An 8,796-nucleotide genomic window follows, 5' to 3' on the forward strand; every position below is an offset into this window, starting at 1 on the left:
GTCCACATGAGGCTAGGCTCACAAGGAGATCCTTATACGAGGCACCAGAGTAGGCAGCCACATGACGGATCGAAGAGAACACGAGAACAGTCCAGCTCAAGTTCCACTGGCAGCCTCCGCCAAACGCGACCTTGAGTAGCTCACTCACCAGCCATAAATGAACCATGTGCACTGCAGTCGCGTCACATACAAGTAGGACATGTGAAATAGCAACATAGGCCAACAACTCAACACCGAAAGCAGCAAAGGCTCCCCTGCCCTAGTAGAGGCAAATCCAGAAGGAAGTACAAATTATCGTAGCAGAGCAGCTACGTAGATTTTAGCGTATTGAACCATTGACGAAGCTCAACCTCGTCAGGCGCACGTCCAAAGAAGATTCAAGCGATCCTGGATATGAAGTCCCCTACTACTCTAAATGAGATACAAGGTCTGACTGGGCGAGTAGCAGCACTCAACTGTTTTCTCTGGCGATTTACCCACCGATGCAAGCTCTTTTTTCATAGCGATTAGGAAAGCGTGACGAGATAAATGGAACAATGAAGTGCGAGAGAACATTCCAGGACTTGAAGAAGTACCTGACATAACCTCATCTACTATCCAACTCGGAAGCAGCGGAGGACCTGTACATCTCTCTAACAGTATCTGAAACAGTACATCTCTCTAGCAGTATCTGAAACAGTAGTGGGTTCTACCCTCATACGAGAAGAGTTGAGGGCTTGACTACCTGTATTGCATAGTTCGAAAGCTCTCCTTGATGCGGAAACCAGATATTCAAAAATCAAAACTATGATTTTAGTGCTAGTTGTTGCAACCCAGAATCTCAAGCCATAACCTTCAGACACATGCAGACATTGGCGGACATTTCGATGAACGTAATAATTTAGCAAAAAGTCGCGCTAGGGGTAGATGAGCACTAGAAAGACACATCAGCCCAACCTACAAGGGAGTTCCTCCAACTACCAGGGATCAGATGCGTGTGTAGTCCTTATTACCTAGACGATTCCATGCATGGAGCAGCCTAGCGCCATCAGTCGAGCTCCACTTCCCTCTGCTCCCAGCTCAGCCCTAGAACGGCCCAATATCGGTAGTTGAGCACTGCCTCCTGCGGCGCGTAACACAGCCTTAGCTGACCTCAGCTATGCGGCTCCCAGCTACGCTTATCATGCACAACGGCTCCCAGCCGTAGCAAACTTGTCCCGCGGCTCCCCGCCGCACCGATCTATACTCTCAAGTACAAAAGGGTAAACCAATCCCCCGACAGCCATTTGGGTATACTCTTCCATGTTCTCCCGTGCGAAAGGGTAAACTAATTCCCTGACACTCATCTGGGTATACTCTTCAGTGCGAGAGGGTAAACCAATCCCTCGACACTCATCTGGGTATGCTCTCCAGTGTGAGAGGGTAAACGAATCCCTAGACACCCATCCAAGTCTACTTTCCAGTACGAAAAGGTAAACTAATTTCCCGACACCCATCTCTCAAGCGCGAGAGGGTAAACTGCTCTACAATATCTAAACATGGATATGATGTTTGACTGCTCAGTTACCTTGAAAGCTTCGACTACCTGCGCTGGGACACTCCCAAAATTGACCACAATAGACTTTTGCCTAAAAAGACTTAGCCGACTGAAGGATTCAATTTCGCGAGAGCTCGGGTCTCTAACAGGAAAAGACGCTAAGTGCAGAATCCCTGCCCATGATAGATTCACGTGACTAGATGGTCCATCGACAACGTGCAATCTTCATGAACATAACTCGACTCTAAAGTGTTGCAATACTAGTCAAGCGACCTGCATAATCAGTTATAATTGTTGCCCAAGAGATCCGTATCGAGTTGCATCCAGCTTAGAAGATCAAGGGACCAACAACTTGGAAGGATATGGCCATTGAGTCGTGATTTCACACACAACTTAAGCATGAAACGCCTCCGAGAGCCAGAGCTAATGCCTAAAGTGGTCACGCGAGTCGTCTACTTCTGCAAGTAAAACACCAAACCGACAACCCAATGGTTGGCAGCCCTAAGCAATCTGTAAGCCGAAACTTACACCTCTTATAACTATGCGAACCCGTCTGCTTATTCAAAAGCAGCGCTTCAAGCCGACGGTCTACGGTTTAAGTTTTGCAAAAGCCAAAGCTGAAATGTACAACTATAGCAGATACGCAGACTCCTTTGTTTTCTACGAAAGGCACATGTCCGGCTGCCAGCTCTATAAGTTAAATTTTTTTGCAACATGCCCCGAGAGCACCAAGGCTCATGAATCCGCTAAAGTTGAGATTCACGACTATAGTAGCTACACGAACTCATCTACTTTCAATGAAAGTGACTTGCTGGCTAACGGCTCTATAAGGTAGAAATTTCGCATATTTCCTTATGCAGGTAAAGCTCCTTAAGCATCAAAGCCAAGACTAAAGCCTAAAGTGACGACGTATGAGCGATTGCTTCATCGAAGTAGCTAACCCAGCTGCCCGTCCTACGACAAAGTTTTGCAAGTCTCTTCGAGCAGGCAAGGCTCACGAAGCCCCGAAGCCAAAACTAAAACCTGAGTGATGACGTGGGATCGACTGCGTCATTATAAGCAGCTTGCCCAGCTGCCCGTTCAACGATAAAGTTTTGCAAAAGACGTGGCAAAATAACAAGGATGCAGTAAAGCAAGGAAAGCTATTTATTAATTTTCTAGCAAATTAATAAATTGGCTCGAAAGTCAACAAAGTTAAAATAAAGCAGAACAAAAAGGAAAAAAAAAATTCCTAAGTCTAAGAAAAAGACTACTTATCGGCATCTTGCACAACCACCGGTTCCTCGACTACCACGCATTCAGCAGTCACACTGCTCTCAGCAGCCAAAGCTTCCATCAGCTCTTCTGCAGCTGCCCCTAATTGGACTGACTGACCCTCAGCTGCTTCACCAAAGGTAAACTTCCGCTATCTACACTGCTGCTTCAGGGGCGAGTTAGAAACAAGGAAGGACGAGAAAAGTATTCTCCAGTCAAATTCGATCAGATTTATAAACTTCAGAATTGTACTCATTCATGGACACAATCATGATGTGCTTCAGGTAGTGTTTTTCATGATTAAGTGGTCCATAGAAGCGAGTCAAAGAGCCATGGAATCCTCGTTCGGGAGGTATTTCCATTTGTAATGTTTTGGGCATAAGTCTTCAAATGAAGATCATGGTGGAGGCTTATTCAGCTCTTCCTTGTCATTGTTTGCTTCAATGGTTTCTCAGCTTCTTGATAGTAAAGTGGAGACTTCACGTCTTGTACCCTACATAAAGTGGTTTCTATTAGAAACGTCCAAATCAGGAAAATCGAACTTGTGACAGTTCGACAATCCACTAAATTGGAGGGAACAAGATTGTGATTGGTGTTATGGGAATGAATCATCCATAAGCATCAAAGTTAGAACATTCAAGTTCGAAGACATGGTTGTCATGAAAAACGTCGGGTTTTCATGGGTGTATTGTTTTATGAAAACTTCGGGTTTCAAAGGCACTAAATTTGAAACTACAGGTTCAATTTAGGAGAGGTTCCTGCAAGAACACAGAATGCAATATACAACTAAGTGTAGTGGATTTGAGGTTCTTCGGGAACTCAAGTGTGAGTGCTTCGGGACTACGAAAGTAAGTCAACGGTTCAAAGTATAAAATAAATTATTGAATCGTTAATGTCCAAAAGTGATCTTCAGGTTAATAATTTTGGATTCATTATCAGATTAATGGACTGCAGATCACTTTTAATTAATTCAATAGATCGGGACCATTTAGGGTCGATCGTAGAAGCAAAAATAATAATAACATTCGGGTTTAAATTATTTAAAATGCTAAATAATAGTGTTGGGTCGAAAATACCATAGCCCAAAAGATAGGGCTGGGTGCCGTGAACCAAATGAGGGGCTCGGGTTGGGTATAGCTACAAAAGCATCCCACATAATGGTCTTCAGGCCATGGGCCGAGAGCATAGAGCCCAGTAGCAGCAGCTGCTAGCTCTTTAGGCTAAATGAGGGGCATGGATCAGGCCCAACGAAATGCTAGCCTGCGGGTTGGGTTCGAGGAAACTTAAGCCCAGCAACCAAAGCTGCTGGCAAGCAGGTCGAGATTGGGGCGAAGCCCAGTGAGTTCACGGGCCAAGGGACACGGGACAATGGGCCAAAATTTGTTGGTTTTCCGCTTAGGGACTGCAAGTCCTATAAACAGAGATAGGCTGAAAGTCCTAGTGGTCTAGATTAGTGCAGCAAAGCCTTAGGGCTGCTGAGGTGTCCGCGATGGTGGTGCCGCAAGTACCCATATTTTATATAATTTATTTTATATAATTTGACTCACATATTCCACATAGCAAATATAATTGCGTAGTGCATGAAACAAATATATATATTGACAAATATATGAACATATACAATATATATATCAGAAGGAACATATAAACATAGGGGGTTCATGCATCATGGGGAATGTTTTCATGCTTCAAGGTCGTTTCAAATATCTTACTTTATTTTAAGCATACCTAATTGGCAGAAAACAATAAAAGCCTTTGAATTTGTAGAAGATCCTTCTCGAAAGCCGAAATTGCATCTCCAATGCGTTGTATCACGTTCAACATAAAAAAAATTAAATTGAATCAATATCATGTAGATCAATTCAATAAAATAATAAATTAATCATAAAAGAATGATTAAAACGTAATACTCCCCTGATTGAAGAATAAACTCTTTTTAACGCAGAGTTAAGAGAGTGCTGATAACGTGTTGTAGGAATAATTTACTGAACAATTATAGAGGCCAGAGAGAGAGGGAAGGTGCAGCAATAGTAGAGAGAAAGATAGATGTGTAATTGTGGGTGTGTTCTATTTTACCTCATTGTGCCTTTATTTATAGTAATAGGATAGGTAAAAACATTTCCCTTTAGAATTACAACATTTAATAGGTAATCAACTCCTAATAGGAATATAAGAGATATTCCAAGATATACTAGGATTTACACAATCACATTCCTATTCTAATAGGACTGCAACGGAAAGTGAATAATTGTACTTGAAAATAAAATATTAAATATTATGAAAATTAACCATAAAGGTTAAAGCTAACATTGAAGTCAAGTAACATACTTTCCTAGTCTTTGCAAGTTTTCAATGATTTTTATACACATTATAGATTTGTCTTATAGACATGCATAGAACTTTCTATTGAATTTATTGAACTCTACAAAGCGCACAAAAGTCTAATTTTTTTTAACTCTATAGAAAAGTCTATAAAATTCTATAAAAGTCAGAGCGTATAATAGTCATTGAAAACGTTCAAACTTTCCGAAAATATGGATTGAATAGGGCCCCTTGAACATTACCTTGTGGAGGAAGGAATCTCCAAAAAAAAAACAAAATTGTTTTTTAAACAAGACAATATTCTCAATTTTAATTTATAAAGAGGGGCATATGACCAACGTGTTATGTCCCCTTATGGGGACTTACTTGTCCCTCCATTTACAATTAATGAATTTTTACTGTTCGTACATCATAATCAAAACCTTTCATTATTTTTATCTTCATCTAAAGATAACATATGCAAAAAGTTATTCAATTTGAAAATCTTTCATTCATTTGTATACATAAAACAAATCTATAGTTCATCATGAAAATGCTACTTGTTATTGAAACTGTTGAATGATTTAACATATATGGATGATCACTAAACAATCTCCAAATTGAATGATTTTTTTGTAGATATAATATTTAGATGATGATCAAAAGAATGAGTGATTATCAATATAATGTTTAGGTGGTAAAAGTTCATTAATCGTAAGTGGAGAACAGATATGTCTTTGTGGAAGGACACAAGCATTATTCTTATATATAACTAAACTTACTTTTTTTTTATTAAGATAAACTTTTCTTTATCAAAGGGTTTAGGAGCGGAGTTGTATGCGTGAGGTTTTATTTTTGTGTTTGTTTGTGTCCTCAATAATAAAGTTAACTAAAGGTTTTTTTTTATTAAAAAAAGTATTGTAGAAGCTTTTGATTAAAATTCTCTAATTATACGTTTCTTTCTTTGACAAATAATATATAATCTACAGTAAATTTATCTAAGTTAAAGGGAGTGGAGTTCGAACGTGGGAAGAAGAAGACCTATCTACCAGAGCAATCCACCACTTACCTCTAATCATATGTCACTATGCCCCTTAGGGAAAAGACAACGTTATTCAAGAAAGGAACCCGTATCCTATTATCCATGACATGAAAATTTAGAGAAATCATTCATTGAGATATTTTTCGATGTACTTGGAACACAATGGATACATCATGTGTCATAATATAAGTAGGAAGAAACAAAAAAAAAATATAACTACTCTCCGGTTATATTATGATACGTGGTGTACCTACTTATATTCCGAGTACATAGAAAAACTTCTCTCATTTATATCCCTTAGATTCGCTATTGAATTCCATTTTTTTGTCTGTCTAAGTTGTTCCTTACAAATTGTAAGTTAGAATCAGATGAAAAAAAAAATGTTGTTTTACATCAACAACGCTACAATTTTTTGTGTTAAAACACGAGAAGGTAAGTCTAGATGAAAAATTTACAATATGTTGTACTGAAATTATTGTTATTTATTTAGTTATATAAACTCAGCGATACTGCTTGTAACAAAAACAAAGAAATATAAACTCATTGAAAACTTCATGACCTACTATGAATCCACCACAAAAGATTACTAAGGGAGTTTCCATCGTCGAAACCAGTCAAGCTCTTAATCTTCTCCAAAGCGCCTGCTTTGTCGTACAACCCTTGTAATGCATACACAACCCCTTTCCAGGCTTCCGTGACTCCCGTTCTACCGAGCGCCGGCAATGCCCAATTCACCAGCTCGCTAGGAAAGACAGTATCGGAGAACAACACCTCAGTGATTGGTGAAATAGGCATCACTTGAATTCCAAGTCTAATTTCTTTTGCCTCTGCAGCAGCAAACCAAAGTCCGCTGTCTCTCTTGGTCGACCATAGAACTCCCACTACCCGATTTTCTTTTGCAAAATCTTGCTCGTAAGTTTGATTCTCTCCTCCCTCTCTCACATGCCACCACATTTGCGCTGCCTGAATTTCCAATGTGGTAAGCAATGAACCGGTGGCCTCAAGTTGCGGATCATTATACGCTTTCCCCATCAAAGCAGCTGCATAGTAAGCATTGACCGCCTCCCTTGTGCTCTCTTGATTCCTCCCATCTGCGAATTCCGTCACTCCTCCTGCCCACGAGTGCAATTTATAAAGATCAAAACATCTCAGACGCGTATAATTTGGATTTGATTGCTTGTCCTTGTTGAGATAATCTGCCAGGAGCGAATAAGCTTGAGCCTTGTTACTTCTCCCCCCATGCAGGGTCAATCTTTGCTAGCACTGAAATACCATAAACAAAGTACCCCGGATCGTAATGGTGATCGGAATAAAGACCAAACCCAAAATCGGCACCTTTATCAGTTGATCCTTGTTTGGTAACAAGTCCACCCCACTTTTTATCGTGCAAAAATCCATTGCCGCTAAAAGTACCATCCAGCCACGGCTGGATTTTCTCCGTCAAGAATGTCCTAATTGCCGGGATCACATCGGGACAAGCTACCTCCTCGGCAATCAAAGCCAGCCTTGCTGCTTTAGCAACTAGTTTCCCATAAAAATATGATGCAGCAGATAATTCTGTTGAACTAAGAGCGTCTACATCTCGACGAAGCGCAGAAATGATTTCAGGGAACAAATCTATTTTGACACCTCCAATAGAATTCGACCGGAATAGGCTTCGAGTTTAAAACCCACGTATCACCAACAACGCCAACCAAATTGCCATCAATGCTTTTGTATTTAAAATCTTGCAAAACAGTAGCATTTGACAGAAGCATAAGATGGAGAGGATGAGCTAGAATGAGCAAATCTCCACCTGTCTTTTCCCATTTATATGTCGAAGTATTGGAGTTTTCGAGCACAGCTGCACCGGAAGTCGGGTAAGAAGAACTGAATTGGTCAAGAATTGCCTCGGATTTGGGATCAGCATCTGGCATAACAGCAACTCGAATGTTCCCAGAAAAATTGTTAAAAGTTAATGAGGAGGCGCCGCTGGCAGTTAAATCAGTTGGGGAGGATGTGTATATTAGCCATGTCTGACCGTTTCCAAGATGAACTTGGTGTTTGAGCCACTCGCGGATGATGACAATACAATTGTATGAGAGGTTGATATAGAAACCGGTGTGGGTTGAGAAACAAAGCATGTGAGATAGGGGCTTCCACGGATGAGGAAGAAGCGGAGGTTGGAGGAGGGAAAGTCCAATGTCACACTGAGATCATTGAAGTCGGAGACTACATGGTGGTCGTTGTTTGGATCTGGGATGGTGGTGGTTTTCGAGCCAGATATGGTGAGGTCGGGTTGAAACGGAGTTGTGGATATGACGGTAGAGGTGTAGGAGAAAGACGGGTAAGCGAGAGATAGGGAGGAGTTGGATGATTTGATGGTGTAGGGATGGATATACTCAGGTTGGTCACCATTGTTGAGAACAAAGTTTTGGAAGGAGTTGGTAGGGAGTGGAGATGAGAGGAGGTTTGGGGCGAAGAAGGTTGAAGGGTCGGGGAGGATGGTGGATTGAGCTTCCGGGAAGATGAATGGTTGGGAGGTGGCCTGCGGAATCAACACGGAAAAACAGACTGCATACACAACGAGAGCAAGAGAGCAAATGTTTGCCATGATTTGGTCGTAAAATTGCTGTGAATAAACGCATTTCAATCGGCCCTTTAATCATAGCCTGGTTCGGATGTGTTTCCAATTTTTAAGGGT

At 41.0% G+C, this 8,796-nt stretch overlaps 1 pseudogene; it reads right to left on the reverse strand.

Annotated features, from left to right (window-relative positions):
* Positions 1 to 6,665: 6,665 nt before the first annotated feature.
* LOC126612234 (probable endo-1,3(4)-beta-glucanase ARB_01444) lies at positions 6,666 to 8,706 on the reverse strand (annotated as a pseudogene).
* Between the last annotated feature and the right edge of the window lie 90 nt (positions 8,707 to 8,796).

The sequence above is a fragment of the Malus sylvestris genome, chromosome 17, assembly GCF_916048215.2.
Source record: "Malus sylvestris chromosome 17, drMalSylv7.2, whole genome shotgun sequence".
Taxonomy (NCBI): domain Eukaryota; kingdom Viridiplantae; phylum Streptophyta; class Magnoliopsida; order Rosales; family Rosaceae; genus Malus; species Malus sylvestris.